Consider the following 17,310-nt stretch of genomic DNA (forward strand, 5'->3'; position numbering starts at 1 on the left):
TCATTTTTTGATTGAGTGGTTGGGTTTTTTTTTTTAAATATTAAGCTGTATAAGCTGTTTGTATTATTTAGATATTAATTCCTTGTCTATCACATCATCCACAAATATTTTCTTCCATTATGTAGGTTGTCTTTTTGTTTTGTTTACAGTTTCCTTTCCTGTGTGAAAGCTTTTAAGTTTAATTAAGTCCAACATGTTTATTTTTGTTTTTATTTCCATTAGTCTAGGTGGTTGTTCGGAGAAGGCCATGGCACCCCCACTCCAGTACTCTTGCCTGGAAAATCCCATGGACGGAGGAGCCTAGTAGGCTCCAGTCCATGGGGTTGCTGAAAGTTGGGCACGACTGAGCGACTTCACTTTCACTTTTCACTTTCATGCATTGGAGAAGGAAATGGCAACCCACTCCAGTGTTCTTGCCTGGAGAATCCCAGGGACGGGGGAGCCTGGTGGGCTGCCGTCTATGGGGTCGCACAGAGTCGGACACAACTGAAGCATCTTAGCAGCAGCAGCAGCAGGTGGGTGTTGCTGCAGTCACTAAGTCATACCTGATTCTTTTGGACCCCAGGGACTGTAGCCCTCCAGGCCCCTCTGTCCACGGGATTTTCAGGCAAGAATACTGAAGTGAGTTGCCATTTCTTTCTCCAGGGTATCTTCCTGACCCAGGGGTCAAACTCGCATCTGCTGCATTGGCAGACTGATTCTTTATCACTGAACCACCAGGGTAGCCCCATTAGTCTAAGAGATGGATCCAAAAAGATATTGCTGTGATACACATCAGAGTGTTCAGCCTATATATTCTTCTAGGAGTTTTATAGTACTCAGTATTACATTAGGTCTTTAATCCATTTGGAGTTCATTTCTGTTTATGGTGTGAGAAAATCTTTCAGTTTTGTTCTTTTATATGTGGCTATCCAGTTTTCTCAGTACCACTTATTGAAGAGACTGTCTTTCTCCATTGTATATTCTTAACTTCTTTGTCATAGATTGACCATAAGTATGTGGGTTTATTTCTGCCACCTGAATGCTTAACCTCAGCCACTTGCGTTCTTTGGACAAGGCAATTTTAAGCACATGTTGAATCTGAGAGGCAGAAATACAAAAAAGAGTGAGTCTAAAAATGGTTGCATTTACAGTGTTTTATATGAATTGAGTATGAAATGAATGCACAGTACAGAAGGTGAACAGGAATGCTCATATTATAGCATGGTCTCCATCTCTAAGACCACAGATCTGTACTACAAATCACAAAAGTCAGATCAAGCCACCAGGCCGTAATAGATAATAGAATCAACTTCAAAGTAGGAGTTTGTGGAGCTACACACACACACATTCACACCCCGCAGTAAAACAAAACACCAAATTACAAACTTCTTGAGGCCAAAGATCCCAGTAAAATATACCTTTGTCTCCATGACTGAGAGCTTAAAAAGTAATTTTAAATGAATTGAAAGTCTGTAGATAGCGTTGAAGAAAAGATTGATTGAAAATACAATTTACATAATGTCTTATTTTGTATTTGCTATGGACTGGAAGTTTGTGTCCCCACTCCCCCCAGAATTCATATGTTGAAACCTAATCCTCAGTGTGATGGTATTTGAAGATGGGAATTTTGAAAGGTGATTAGGTCACAAAGGTGGAGCTCTTATGTAAGGATTAGTGCCCTTACAAAAGATTCCAGAGATTCCTCTCCCATCATGAACCAGGAAGCGGGTACCAGACACCACATCTGCTTGTGCCTTGATCTTGGACTCTAGTAACCAGAATTGTGAGAAATACATTTCTATTGTTTATGAAACACCCAGTCTATCACATTTTGTTATAGCAGACCAAGCAGACTAAGATAGCATTTGATAATTCTATGATTTGGTAGAAAATTTCCCACAATTTGTCCTAGTTTTCTTTAATATTATTTCATGCTCTCATTAAAATAGAAAGAACTGGCAGGAGTCTCTTGAGGGTAGCTCTTTTGCAATTTAAATGACTCTTATTAAACAAACCTAGAGAAGAAAGTCAGTTTTCTTATTTTTCAGAAATAACTGAATCACAGTATTTAATCAATGACTCATTTTGTCAAACAAATACAAAAAAAGTATTGAGTTACTCAATAGAATACAATATCAATTTGTATGACAACATTATTTAAGATTTTAGAATGATACCATGCCAAATTAAGGAAGCATCTCTCAGATCTTTTCTCATCAGATAGAGAATGACAATGATGAGGAGAAGGAATTAATATTGTTTTGGAGTTATAAATGGCTTCCTTTAAAAATGCAATTCTTTGACAAGAACCATGATACAGATGATAAAATTCAAGACTCAGGTCAAAACGACAGGCTATTGTAAACTAGCTGTCAACTGAAGTCTACAGAAACAGGAATTACCCACCACGGTATCCACTGGCTAGTTGAAAAGGTTAGCATCCTTTTCAACAAACTAGTGAACTATCCACAAAAAAACAACAGAATTTACTGATAGAATTATTCTCAGCTCAGAAAAGGATTTAATGCTGTGTATTAGGAGGAAACGGTATTCATGATTTTAAAATATTTAGCTAACAGATTGTTTAGCTCCAATCACAGATCTGTATCTGCTGTTTAGCTCATGGAACTAAAAATATTCACTTATTTGGCACATTCTTCTGGTGAAATTATTGGCAGAAATTTTAAATTAGGTAGAATTCTTATGTTTCAGAATGCAAAGGTGTGTTTTTCCCCTTGGTTTTATGTGGGTTTTGTTGTTGTTGTGTTTGTTCTTTGTGTCTTCACTACAGGAAGTTTATAAGGATGTAGGTAAAAGGAAAAGTGTAAGTAACTACTGAGAAGAGAGGAAGACTAATAACCGTCAGGTTAATGAGTTATTTGATGAACTTGTATACAATGTTTTTTCATTTTAAGGAGCAAGTGTAAGCCAAGAGCTCTCTCACTCTGCACTATTTTATTAGCTTTTTAACTACTTGACCTCATATGAAATCAAGAAAATGAAAATTACAAAAAGCAAGGACTTTTTCAGTGACTTTCTCGTCTCTGTAACAAATGGTAGCCCACACATAAATGATCTGTAAACTAGTTTCCAAGCCTGCCTTTTTTGAAAGAAAAAAACTAGATGAGGCCATCTAGTTCACAATAACAAGCAGCAAATGACTAGTACCCTCATGGTGAAGGAGAAAAACAACATTGGCATAGGGATCTTTCTAAGCAGAATTTCTTCAGTGCTGGTGACTTCCCTAGTGGTCCAGTGGTTAAGAATCCATGTTTCCAATGCAAGGGATGTGAGTTTAGCCCAGTAGGGAACTAAGATGCCCTCCCTGCCAAATAAAGAGTTTCTTCATTGCTGAATTTCAGACTAATGACTCCAGAGAGCTGCTGAGAATGTTTGGGTGCCTCAGCTGCCAATGGATTATCTCTAGCAAACTTGGAAGATGGATTTGATATTGCGTTGCTACCTAAACAACCCAATCTGTACTTCAGTTTCCACACTGAGTTGTCTTCTCCTTTTCCCTGTATACAGGCTGCCACTGGTTAACGTAGTCCTCATATGATGTAATTGTTAAGACACATTAAGTTTATTGTTCCCACAGCTCTAAGGTATTCCTTTTACCATAACCATCCTCCTTTAAAAATAGCAGCTGTCCCCCTGCTCTTAGCCCCTCCTTTAAAATCCTTTGTCTCTACTGAGGAAACTTCCCTGGTGGCTCAGATAGTAAACAATCTGCCTGCAATGTGGGAGACCCGAGTTCTATCCCTGGATTGGGAAGTTCCCCTGGAGAAGAAAATGTCAACTCACTCCAGTATTCTTGCCTGGAGAATCCCATGGACAGAGGAGCCTGGTGGGGTAGAGTCCAGGGGTTGCAAAGACTTAGACACTACTGAAGCAAATTAGCACACAGGCACCATGGAAACAATTATGGAAAAATTAGGCTCTCTTCAGTTCAGTTCAGTTCAGTCGATCAGTCATGTCCGACTCTTTGCGACCCCATGAATTGCAGCACGCCAGGCCTCCCTGTCCATCACCAAATCCCGGAGTTCACTCAGACTCACGCCCATCAAGTCAGTGATGCCATCCAGCCATCTCATCTTCTGTCCTCCCCTTCTCCTCCTGCCCCCAATCCCTCCCAGCATCAGAGTCTTTTCCAATGAGTCAACTCTTCGCATGAGGTGGCCAAAGTACTGGAGTTTCAGCTTTAGCATCATTCCTTCCAAAGAACACCCAGGGCTGATCTTCTTCAGAATGGACTGGTTGGATCTCCTTGCAGTCCAAGGGACTCTCAAGAGTCTTCTCCAACACCACAGTTCAAAAGCATCAATTCTTCGGCTCTCAGCCTTCTTCACAGTCCAACTCTCACATCCATACATGACCACAGGAAAAACCATAGCCTTGACTAGATGAACCTTTGTTGGCAAAGTAATGCCTCTGCTTTTCAATATGCTATCTAGGTTGGTCATAACTTTCCTTCCAAGGAGTAAGCGTCTTTTAATTTCATGGCTGCAGTCACCATCTGCAGTGATTTTGGAGCCCCCCAAAATAAAGTCTGACACTGTTTCCACTGTTTCCCCATCTATTTCCCATGAAGTGATGGGACCGGATGCCATGATCTTCGTTTTCTGAATGTTGAGCTTTAAGCCAACTTTTTCACTCTCCACTTTCACTTTCATCAAGAGGCTTTTTAGTTCCTCTTCACTTTCTGCCATAAGGGTGGTGTCATCTGCATATCTGAGGTTATTGATATTTTTCCCGACAATCTTGATTCCAGCTTGTGCTTCTTCCAGCCCAGCGTTTCTCATGATGTACTCTGCATATAAGTTAAATAAGCAGGGTGACAATATACAGCCTTGACGAACTCCTTTTCCTATTTGGAACCAGTCTGTTGTTCCATGTCCAGTTCTAACTGTTGCTTCCTGACCTTAGAAAATATGTTTATTTAGACTTAGAAAAAGAGAAGACACAGTGGGAAATAGAACTAGTATTAGGAAGCTGAACTGATTATGGTTAAAGTGGTTTCCTCAGGATAGAATTTCTCAGAGCCTTTAACAATTAGTATGCAAAGGAGCCTCAGGGAAGGGTCTGTTATTAGTAAGTTGTTACATGCTTACCTGATAGTTCCCTGTCAAGAGTTATATAATGACATCTATACCTTACACATTCCATTGTTGAAGATAAACACCTCACCTCTTCCCACCACTGAAGTTTTATTTAGGACAAAAGTATCCTCTTCTTAAACTCAAATACTTTGGAAGGATAAGGAGATTAGTAACATTTTATATTTTTCTGTGGTTTAGTTTGAGAAGGTTGCTTTCCCCCTAACATCTAATTACACTCCATTAGGATGTTGATTGGACTTCCCTATGCTCAAGTGGTAAAGAATCGCTTACAATGCTGGGGATGCAGAAGATGAGAGTTTGATCCCTGGGTCAGGAAGATCCCCTGGAAGAGGAAATAGCAACCCATTTCAATATGCTTGCCTGAAAAATCCCATGGCCAAAGGAGGCTGGTGGGCTACAGTCCATGGGATCACAGAGTCAGACACGACTGAGCACGTGATGGTTGATGGATGAATGTTGATTCAGAAGGAAAGGAGAAATAATGCTTTTAAAGCAGGTGCAATTGAATGGGTACATTTCTGGGTGTAAGAAGTATCGAGGGGGACTGGATAACTGAGAATGGGAGGAGAAATACATACATGGTCTTACATTAGGTTGGATTAGGTTGCATTGGAGTTTGTGGGAGAAGTATTACTAGAGTCAGTATAAAACCTCAGTTCAGTTCAGTTCAGTTGCTCAGTCATGTCCAACTCTTTGCAACCCCATGAATTGTAGCACGCCAGGCCTCCCTGTCCATCACCAACTCCTGGAGTTCACTCAGACTCACGTCCATCGAGTCAGTGATGCCATCCAGCCATCTCATCTTCTGTCCTCCCCTTCTCCTCCTGCCCCCAATCCCTCCCAGCATCAGAGTCTTTTCCAATGAGTCAACTCTTCGCATGAGGTGGCCAAAGTACTGGAGTTTCAGCTTTAGCATCATTCCTTCCAAAGAACACCCAGGGCTGATCTTCTTCAGAATGGACTGGTTGGATCTCCTTGCAGTCCAAGGGACTCTCAAGAGTCTTCTCCAACATCACAGTTCAAAAGCATCAATTCTTCCGTGCTCAACTTTCTTCACAGTCCCACTCTCACATCCATACATGACCACAGGAAAAACCATAGCCTTGACTAGATGAACCTTTGTTGGCAAAGTAATGTCTCTGCTTTTCAGTATGCTATCTAGGTTGGTCATAACCTTCCTTCCAAGGAGTAAGCGTCTTTTAATTTCATGGCTGCAGTCACCATCTGCAGTGATTTTGGAGCCCCCCAAAATAAAGTCTGACACTGTTTCCACTGTTTCCCCATCTATTTTCCATGAAGTGATGGGACCGAATGCCGTGATCTTCATTTTCTGAATGTTGAGCTTTAAGCCAACTTTTTCACTCTCCACTTTCACTTTCATCAAGAGGCTTTTTAGTTCCTCTTCACTTTCTGCCATAAGGGTGGTGTCATCTGCATATCTGAGGTTATTGATATTTCTCCCAGCAATCTTGATTCCAACTTGTGTTTCTTCCAGTCCAGCGTTTCTCATGATGTACTCTGCATAGAAGTTAAATAAGCAGGGTGACAATATACAGCCTTGACGAACTCCTTTTCCTATTTGGAACCAGTCTGTTGTTCCATGTCCAGTTCTAACTGTTGCTTTCTGACCTGCATACAAATTTCTCAAGAGGCAGATCAGGTGGTCTGGTATTCCCGTCTCTTTCAGAATTTTCCACAGTTTATTGTGATCCACACAGTCAAAGGCTTTGGCATAGTCAACAAAGCAGAAATAGATGTTTTTCTGGAAGTCTCTTGCTTTTTCGATGATCCAGCAGATGTTGGCAATTTGATCTCTGGTTCCTCTGCCTTTTCTAAAACCAGCTTGAAAACCTAATGATGTCTGTTTCACAGATAGGTATGCTTTCCACAAATACATCCATCTTTCTCTTCTCCCATACAACAAACATTCCTCCTCTCAAAATTTTAGGTAGTTAAATTCTTGAGCCACAGAATTCAAAGTTTAACTAGCTAAGCTAAGTCACTTCAGTTGTGTCTGACTCTATGCGACCCCATAGATGGCAGCCCACCAGGCTTCCCCATCCCTGGGATTCTCCAGGCAAGAACACTGGAGTGGGTTGCCATTTCCTTCTCCAATGCATGTAAGTGGAAAGTGAAAGTGAAGTCTCTCAGTCGTGTCTGACTCTTAGCGACCCCATGGACTGCAGCCTACCAGGCTCCTCCTCCCATGGGATTTTCCAGGCAAGAGTACTGGAGTGGGGTGCCATTGCCTTCTCCAAAGTTTAACTATGTTTGTTTTAAATATGAAAAAGGTGGCTAACTGAGGCCCTACCATTCATTTGTTGGAACTGTTGTTTGTTTGTTTAAGTTTTTTTTTTTAACGTGGACCACTTTTAAAGTCTTATTGAATTACAATATTGATTCTGTTTTATGTTTTGCTTTTTAGCCATGAATCATGTTGGGATCTTAGCTCTCTGACCAAGGATCAGGTCTGTACCCCCTGCATTGGAAGGTGATGTCTTAACCACTGGATTGCCAGGGGAGTCCTGGAACTGTTTTTATAACAAAAATTTTTCCAAATTTCAAAATATGAACTTATTGGTGTACTTTTTAAGTATAACCTGTTGTAATATGTAATCTACTTAAAGGTTTTTTCCCACTCAGTATGCTATTTTTCCTAAACTAGATTAACAAATCTATCCTTCTAAGTGTGGGGATGTAATTACTAGTCATAGAAATAAATGTATTTTGGAGGTTTATATTATCACTTTTATTTGGAGAGCTCAAGTTATTGCCAAAGTTCAAATGATATACAGCTCCAGGAATATTTAGCATCTTGACTAAAGAGAGACAAGATTGTATAACGATGCTCTGGCTTAAGCAAAAACAAACCAAACTAAGAACTTCATCATAGGCAGTTGTAGTCTTGATAATCTGACTGTCTGTCTTAAAGAGCAGCCCCATATCCCAGAGAACAAAATGCATGTTTCTTGATAGAAAGATTGTGTTAACTATATTTTCTGTATTCTTGATTCTCTGGCATCTGGGGCCTTGCTAACCAGGGGAAGACTGCCCTTCCCAGGGCCAGTTAATTACTTTCAAAAGCAAAAGAACCTCCTATAAGCACAACTTACATGTACAAACCAACCAATCCCACCTCCCCACCCCACCCCACCCCCCCACATACACACCTCCTCTGCCAGGCTTTTACATTGCAGATCAATATTTCTTCTGTCTTAGTCATCTCAGGGCCAGGTATCAGACAGTTCAAAAGAGTCCCTACACCCAGGGATGATGAAATCATTCCAAATAGCCAATCTTAAGCCTTCTTATCCTGCCTTGCTCATTTTTTCCCCTGGAGACCACAGTAAAGGCTCTTGCCCAAGCTTTCCTCTTGCTTCCTCAGCCTGCTGTTCAACCCTGGTGCTTCTTCATGGGGCCTTGTGTGCTGTGCTGTGCTCTCTCTTTAGAGAAACTAACAAACTATCTTTTCAGTGCCAGTCATCTCCTGAACTGCTGGTCTCACCATACCTGATTAATAGTAAAAATCTACACTTAAAAACAGAAACTTTACATCCATGTGTTGTTCGATTTCCAATTTAGAATTTCTACAGATAATAGAAAGTTAAGTCTGCATCCATAGACGATGGTCAAATTAGCCCCTTTGTGATGTTTTAACAAGAGATTAGAAGGTATGAAAATTTGGATCTTCTACCAGTTCAGCTCTCCCTCTCTGTGAGGTCTGAGCTTCAATGTCCTTATTGGCTTTTCATTTGTTTGCTTTTTATTTATTTGACTGTTCCAGGTCTTAGTTGGAGCTTGTGGGATCTTAGTTGCAGCAAGCAAGCTCTAGTTCCCTGACCAGGGATCAAACTTGTGCCCCCACATTGGTAGCTCAGAGTCTCAACCACTGGATCACCAGGGAAGTCCCATTCAATTGTCCTTATCTGTAAACTGAGAAATTTGAAGGAGATAATCTCTATAAATCGTTTTATAAATATGGTGTAATTTCTTACTGTTTCTGCTAGTATAGTTTTATTAGCAAAATTCCCTTAGTATATCTCCCTTAAGCTAAATGTCATAGGAATATTGTCTATTGCCAGTTTTGCCACTAGATATGAGTTCCCTATGGCAAATACTTATTTAATTCTTCTTTCCTGGCCCCTATTGTGGTGTGTATCCAGCAGGAAAGAGTTCAACAACTACCACAACAAACACAATAATTGACTGAATCAAAGTACAATGAGCTTCATTTTAGGTGGAAATAGATGGTCATGAAAACAAGATTAAGAAAACTGGCATTTTAACTATAAGTGTGAATAAGAAAATGCTACATTGAGACAATCCAAACCTTTCCTACTAGTAAATAAATTGGCTCCTTGTAAAAAGCTGAGAGTAAATCACTAGAGATATTTTCAATAATTAGAAGTCAAATGAAAGCTTTTTAGGAATTTTTAAGTCACGTTGCTTTAGGTTGGTTTTACTTTTTCTTTTTTCAAAATGACTGGTTATTGGTTTGAAGGATTATTTCAGAAACCGATTTAAATTTTTTTCTATCTACTAAAAAGCAACAATGGGCATTTTTAATTTTATACAAAAATGAAAAAAAATATTAATCTGCAGCCACACCAAAAAGGCAAACAAAAAGAGCAGCTTTTAATTAAATCTAAGGGCTAGAAGTCTTGGTACATTTTTTTTCATTTCCCTCTTCAATCCTCTCCCAGCCAGTAGCTGAATGTTGCATTGTAACTGCTCCTCATCTGATTTACATTTTTCTCTCTTCAGAAAGAAGAATATTAAAAGTCACAATAGTATACATTTTAGAAGAAATTTTTAATTACTAATTCATAGGAAGTAATATTCATGCACAATGTTACATGATCTAAATTAAAACACTAAGGTGAATTTGCTCTGGGGGATGTTAATACCACATAATATAGGTAAAGGGACATGTGGATGTTTTCCAGATCCTGCTAAAGACAATTCTGAGCTTCAATAGGTGAACATATTTCAGCATCTGGTTTAGGGGGCCCTCTGTGATTTTTATTTGGGGGAAAACCTAGACATGAGATCTAAGTAATTTAATTCACTGTTCCTAATCCTTGACACCAAAAGTTTGGAGGGTACTTCAAAACTCTTTCCTGTAAAGATTCTTTTCCTAGTTTATTATCTGGAATATAGAAAAACGAGTTAAAAGTGAGTAGAAAATTAATTGGTTAAAATTGAGTCTGGAAACTTCCCTGGTGGTCCATTGGATAAGAATTCCCCTTCCAACGCAGGGGGTGCACGTTCAATCCCTGGTCAGGGAGCTAAGGATCCCACACGCCTCGGAGCCAAAAAAACCCAAAACATAAAACAGAAGCAATATTGTAACAAACCCAATAAAGACTTTAAAAATGGTCCACATCAAGAAAAGAAATATTCATAACCAACAAGGACCTATTGTATAGCAAAGGAAACTCTGCTCAATGTTATGTGGCAGCCTGGATGGAAGGGGAGTTTGGAGAATGAATACAAGTATAAGTATGGCTGAACTAAAACTATCCACCTAAAACTATCACTGCATTGTTAATTAGCTATATTCCAATATAAAATAAAAAGTTTAATTTTAAAAAGTGCATGTGTCAGACAATGAAAAAAAATCTTAAAAAAAACCTGAGTCTGGTTTATATCATGATTCCCTTGGTGTAATTGCTTTGATATCTTTCTCTTCTAGTCACTAGATTCCATTTAGCGAGTTTAACAAGAAAGGCAGTTATGGAAACAAGGAGAGATCAATGGCCAGCACAGCTTTGTCAGCACACCATGAAAATTAGAAGTTCTCTGATGAGTATTCCTGAGAAGTACAACTCAAGCAACTTGAACAGAATCAACTCACACAGAAATTCTTTAAGGATGTCACAACTGTTTCCATATAAGCATGCTAGAAAATTAAGAATTTTATTCAAACCACTTAAATGAAAGAAATAACCTCCCTAATTGTAATAGCAATATGATAATTTTCTATTGTCAGAGAGTAGAAATGCACTGTTCTTTACTACTCCCTAACCCACCTAATGCCTTATACAGAACAAATTTTCAGTAAATATTTTAAATTGATATGTTTATTATTCTAATGCAGTTGAGGAAAATCTGTGTATACCACAGACTAAACAAAAAATATCATATGATCTTTTCAGTACATGCTGTAAAATCCCTTCAAAAACATACATTCCTTATTTTCTTTAAGTGTTAAATTGGAGCTAGGATGACTGTCCTGTAATATTTAAAATATGCCTTGAAGCAAAAATTGTCACCTGTCCAATGGAAAATTTTCTGGAAATATTTCTTCTTTAATCAACATTTCCTTAAACAGAACTGGCTTAGGATTATAAAATAAATATGGAACATATTTTTGGTAATAGGATTATTAATAATTACCTACTACAGTAATATTCAAAGGAACTGTAAATTGGTGGATCCCTTTTGGAGTCCATGTATGTTTTAGGAGATTCGTACTTTTTAAACCAGAAATTCCACTTTGAGGAATTACTCCCGAAGAAATAAGTGCAATGTGTGGGAAAGGCTGTATAATGAGGATGTTCATTACAACATTATTTATAATTATGAAAAGTAAAAATACAATAAATGCTCAAAAACAGGAGAATGAGTGCGTCAGTTCTGAGTGAAAGATTAAGTTAGTTACAGCATAGTCACCCAATGGAAGACAAAGATAGAAAACGCACAAAATGACTGAAGGAAATAAATATCATGTCTTTATTACTGTCCACATGAAAATGTAAAAAGCTTAGAAGGGATTATACAAAAATTGTATTGTTATAATGATAGGGTTGTAGGAATAGTTTTTTCCTCTAATTTCAGCTTTGTGGAATTGTTGTTTTACTTCGTAAATTAGGACCTGAAAATAAGGTGCAGGATAAATTAATAAATGACTACTTAGATGATTTTTTAAATTTAAAAAATATCTCGTGCCTTTCTACACTAAGATTTAGTCTTGGTAGCTGAAGCTAGTGCATTTACCAACTACTGGCAAATCACCAACTGTCGAAAAAATTCTAATTGCTTCCAGTGTAGCACCGCTGAAGTCTGGCTGAGTGTCTTTCAAGTACTCTACTGAATTTCTCAGCTTTTCCCACTGCACTTCATTCTGCAAGATTGGTCAGGGCTCTTAGTCAATAGACACACAGATCCTCCTCCGTGGCCTTTGTCTGGTATCTTTGAATCTCAGCCAGAAGGGAATGGTCACTATCATTGTGAATCACCTTCTAAGCTTCTGATGAAAAGTCAGTCTGAAATACTACCATTGTAAACCATATCATGGAGCTGTTAGAGATACTTAAATCATGCCATACCAAAGCAAGGAAAGAGTGCAGAAGAGGGGAGCTATAATGTTAAGTTTCAAATAACATCAAGATCATGTTAAGAGGTGATTTGTGGTTTTTGCTTCAGAGCAGCTTCAGCTGAGCCCAGGATCTGGAAACTGAGGATCAGGTGGCAGGTTCACGGGCAGAATGCCCCAGCCATGGCAAGTATGGGAGGTGGATGGAAAAGCAACCAGGACCCTCAGACCCATTCCTGGGGTACTTTGCAGACCCCAGAGTGCTGAGCATATATTAGAAATGGTCCCCAAGAGCTGACACCTGCAGACAAGATGAAGATAAGACCTCTGCAGAGTGTGGACAGCCTCACAGTCAGCATTTATTCTGAAGAAGACTGGGGAGTCCATGAAAACCTGGGGTGATTTATCTACTATCTTAATCTTCCTTCCTTCAAGGTTCAGCTATTACTTTAGCTTTGTGATTTTGGAGAAAGTCATTTGGTCTTTCTGGGACTCAATTACCTCACCTTCTAACACAGGTCTGACGCTGGAAAATTTCTAAGATCATGTCAAGCTCCAAAATTCTGAGTCTCTAATTCAAAATTTTCACAAACCATTCCAGGTCACACTATTGCTGCCTCCTCTTAAATGCTCAGAGCACTTAATATCATCAGCTTGCAACTTATCATGAGGCTGATTTTCTCTAACATCTGAATGTTTTCCCTTGTCTTTTCTTCCTAAACTGATCAGAAACTTATCCTTGGGGTCATGTGATCTCTTTGTCTAGAGGATGTAATAGTGCTTGGTAAGTGAATGCACACTTAAGAAATGAATAAATGAATGATACCATTCTCTTGCATCCCCACATGCACGAAATATACTAAAGATCAAGGAAAGGGAAAATTACATCTAAAAAGTTTGCTCCCCCTTTGGCTGATTGGGAAATGTCACTGGGTTCCCCTGAAAGCAGATTCTGAGACAAAGATAAATGAAGAAAGCATGTTAGTACGTGCTATTAGAATTAATACCCTTGGATGGAAGGAAGAAAGTTGGATGAGAAGAGGGAAAAAGAAGATGGGCTCTTACAGTCACAACACAAGATTCAGCCAAATTCAGGGCTAAGACCTAGAACTGGGGTGATGCCTTAAAGGTTCTCCCGAGTGGGGATAAGGAGTTCAAGCATTTATACCCTCCTGCCCAATGTCTTACATACACCTGTCACTGTTACACCAAGGGGATGTGACCTTGGGTGAGGCTCTCCAAGGGCGACTTCCAGCTAGGGAAGAGAGCTGAGGGTCAGCTGCTGATGGAAGTAGCAACTTAGTGAGTACAGCGGGGCAGGGTGGAACTTCCCAGATGGTGCTAGTGGTTAAAAAACAAAACAAAACAAAACTTGCTCCCTGGGTCAGGAAGAATCTCTGGAGGAGGCCATGGCAACCCACTCCAGTATTCTTGCCTGGAGAATCAAATGGACAGAGGAGCCTGGCGGGCTACAGTCTCTAGGGTTGCAAAGAGTCAGATAGGACTGAAGCGACTTGGCATAGACACATACTCACACACGGGGCAGGGTATACGTGGGCAGAGTGGCATCTTGTGTACAAGAGTTAGCCCATTCTGTACCACCCAACTTTTTGTATGTGTTGAATTTTATTGTCTCCTACGCTTTCACACAACCTAACTCCTATAATCCAAATAATCCCATGAGATGTGAATTATTATCACCCCTAAATATGAGCTGACAGGTGACTTTTACAAGTATATGGAAGGTGTCCCAGAGGGGCTCCCAGAACTTAGGAAAGGATTTGAAAGTCCAAGGGTGTGGAACATAATTATGTCCTGGGGAAGCTAAAGATAACTTGTCAGTAATTACTATTATTGTGATCATTATTGCCCTCAGCCTGTTGTGACTTAGGAAAACTAGATTACAATAATGTGCTCTTTAAAAAAAAAATTAGCCCCCTCTGTCATATAGCAAACTCCCACTGGTTATCTGTTTTACATATGATAATAATGTTTCAATGCTATTCTCTCAAGACATCCCACCTTCTCTTTCTCCCACTGAGTCCAATGTATGACACAGAGCACCCAAAGACAGTGCTCTGTGACAACCTGGAGGGATAGGGTGGGGAGGGCTCAGGATGGAGGGGACACATGTGTGCCTATGGCCAATTAATATTGATGTATGGCAAAAACAATCACAATATTGTAATTATCCTCCAATTAAAATATATAAATTTTAAAAATAGTCTCACTTTTCTTATTCATTTTAAATTATGATTATTTAAAGTCCAGGACTTTTACATATGAGTTGCTTATGAAGTTCTGTGTTTATGAAAATCATATTTTTTCTATAATCTACCAGCAGACTGTGTGTGTATGAGTGTGTATGTATCCTTTGTTATGAACTAAGTTTGTGTCCCCACTAGAAATTCACATGTTGAAGCCCTAAATCCCAATGTAATGATAGGTGGGGCCACTGGAAGATAATGAGTTTTAGATGAGGTCACAAGTGTGAGGCCCTCATGATGGAATTAGTGCCTTTATAAGAAGAGATACCAAAGCTATTTCTTAGCCAAATCAGGATGCAGCAAGAAGGCAGCTGACTGCAAGCCAGGAAGACAACCCACACCTGGAACCGAATCTATTGGCACCTTGATCTTGAATTTCACAACTTCCAGACCCATGAGAACTAAGCCACCCAATCTATATTATTTTGTTAGAAAAGCCTGAGCAGCCTAACACTGCCCTTAAAATCTATCATCTTAGCTTTGGTCTATATTTTCATCTGATGAGATTATTTTATTCTTGATTCTTATCTCTAGAAGATTATTCATTGTTCTTAGCTGCAAACTTTGTAAGCCCATGTTCAATGTTTTCATCAGAGTTTTTAATAAAAGGACAGCAGGTTATGAAGATCCTCCTTTAGTTTGAGAGCAACCCAGTGTCAATAAATGTTTGAAGAACAGTGTTTAATGAATGATTATTACATTATAACACATGACTTTACTCTGCATCTTGTCATCTGAAATAGTGGTTTCCAAATTGTTCCTTAACAATAAAACTTTACTCAAATAAAATGTGTTCAAATAAATAAATATATATAGAACCAGAATTGCTCTGGTTCAAGTGGTGGTGGGATGAGGGGACCAGCCTCTCGGATTTGCCTTAGTGTAGAAGCTGCTGTTGAGAGACTCCTGCAGTGTCTCAGTGAGAACCCATAGCTTTGCAGTTTGCACCAAAAAAACACAAAACAAAACAAAACAAAACCCACTGTGCAAAAATATTGTAAAGCATTTTGTCAAATGCCTTGCTAAAATCAAGGTACTTACTTACCAATATAATAATACACACACACACACACACACACACACACACACACACACGATGAGTTTTTAATAATTTGTCTTTGGGAAACCTGTGCTGCTTCCAAGCAGTCATTACTTTCCTTTTTTCATAAGTGCTCAAAGAACATTTATTCCATAGAGTGTCAGGTTTGTTGTTCTATAGTTTCTGGAGTCCATATTTTCTGAATTTTTAAAAATAACAACTTCAGTCTCTGACACCTCTTCTGTTCTCCACCTATAATACCTGTAAGTTTTTGTGAATTCTAGAGTATAATTAATATATCCAGGTCAGTGGTTCTCAAAGATGGCTACATAATAGGTGCCCCAGGGAGGTTTATAAAAAATGCTGTGCTTGGGTCCTCACCTTATATCAATTAAATCAGAATCTTTGCAGGTGTTTTTAAAGGCTTCTCTGGCCATTCTAATATGCAGCCAGGGCTGAGAACCAGTGATCTAGGCCTGGCTTACCCCATTTTAAACGTCTGCTTGGTTCCTTTGCCATCCATTCTTTATTCATAAACTTTAATCTTTGTTCTTCATTTTCCCATTGAAAATCCCTCTTCATAATTCAGTAGACAAAAGAAAAATCTGAATTAAGCAGTTTTATTTCCTTTCATCACTTACTAAGTGATATAATCTAAGCCTAAATGATCATATATGCTTTCCAGGTCCTTTGGTTGAAAACATAAAACAGTTGTTAGCATCATTGTCAAATCTCTGCTAAATAAAACAATTCCAACAAACTTTTTTTAATCATATGACTTATTTTTCTCTTTTCTTTTAACCTCACCCAGTTGCTCATTGTCATGCTTCCACCTCTGGTTTTATAAACTCCATACTCAGCAAGCAATTTCTTTGCTATAGTTCAGTCACTGAGCATGTTTCAGGGGCAACTCTGGCATCATCTTTTCTTCCTTGATTTACAAATCTAAGTTCGTGGTGTGTCTGTTGTCTAGCATTGTCACATCAACATCCTGCTCCACAAATATCATTTCTAATTCCCTTTACTGCATTTCCTTTTTACAAACTGCTGGGTACCACTTGTTCTATTGGAAGGCTCTATATAACAGCTTGGATTTTATAAAGTCCACTCAGGTATGCAATTCTTTCGGCATTTGGTTTTGCGGGTCCTGCTTCCCCTGAAATGTCATGTTCAATCCCTTTTTTCTCTCTCTTATGCACATCATTCTGAGAAATATTCTTTCTCAGACCATCATCAGTCTGGAAATGTAAGCTGTAGTCCAGAAAACACTATCCTCTTCTTGACACCATTTAGATAGGCAGTTTTTCTCTTCCAAACCATGACTGCCCAAATGCAAGAGCAAAGGACCAAAAATCCTTCCACATCCAGCAAAGTAAAAGGTTGCAGTCTTTTAAACCTACCCTTGATATTCATCATAACTTTCCTACTGATTTCCCTGTGAAGGAGCAGAAGTGAGGTATGATTGATTGCTTAGATGAATCTAAGCAGATTTTCTTCCGAGTAGGAAAGCAATGTACTTCTGGCTAAGGCATCGATACTATGACACTAGAGTTACCAACACAATGAGATTCTCAAACTAGTGAG

At 39.0% G+C, this 17,310-nt stretch overlaps 1 long non-coding RNA gene across 1 annotated transcript; it reads left to right on the plus strand.

Moving 5' to 3' along the window:
• Positions 1–1,466: 1,466 nt before the first annotated feature.
• On the plus strand, positions 1,467–11,371 carry LOC112442329 (uncharacterized). Its single transcript, XR_003030427.2, has 3 exons — positions 1,467–1,765; positions 7,528–7,570; positions 10,798–11,371. It is a non-coding gene; the product is annotated as an uncharacterized lncRNA (long non-coding RNA).
• The last annotated feature ends 5,939 nt before the right edge of the window (positions 11,372–17,310 follow it).

Source organism: Bos taurus, chromosome 2, assembly GCF_002263795.3.
Source record: "Bos taurus isolate L1 Dominette 01449 registration number 42190680 breed Hereford chromosome 2, ARS-UCD2.0, whole genome shotgun sequence".
Taxonomy (NCBI): domain Eukaryota; kingdom Metazoa; phylum Chordata; class Mammalia; order Artiodactyla; family Bovidae; genus Bos; species Bos taurus.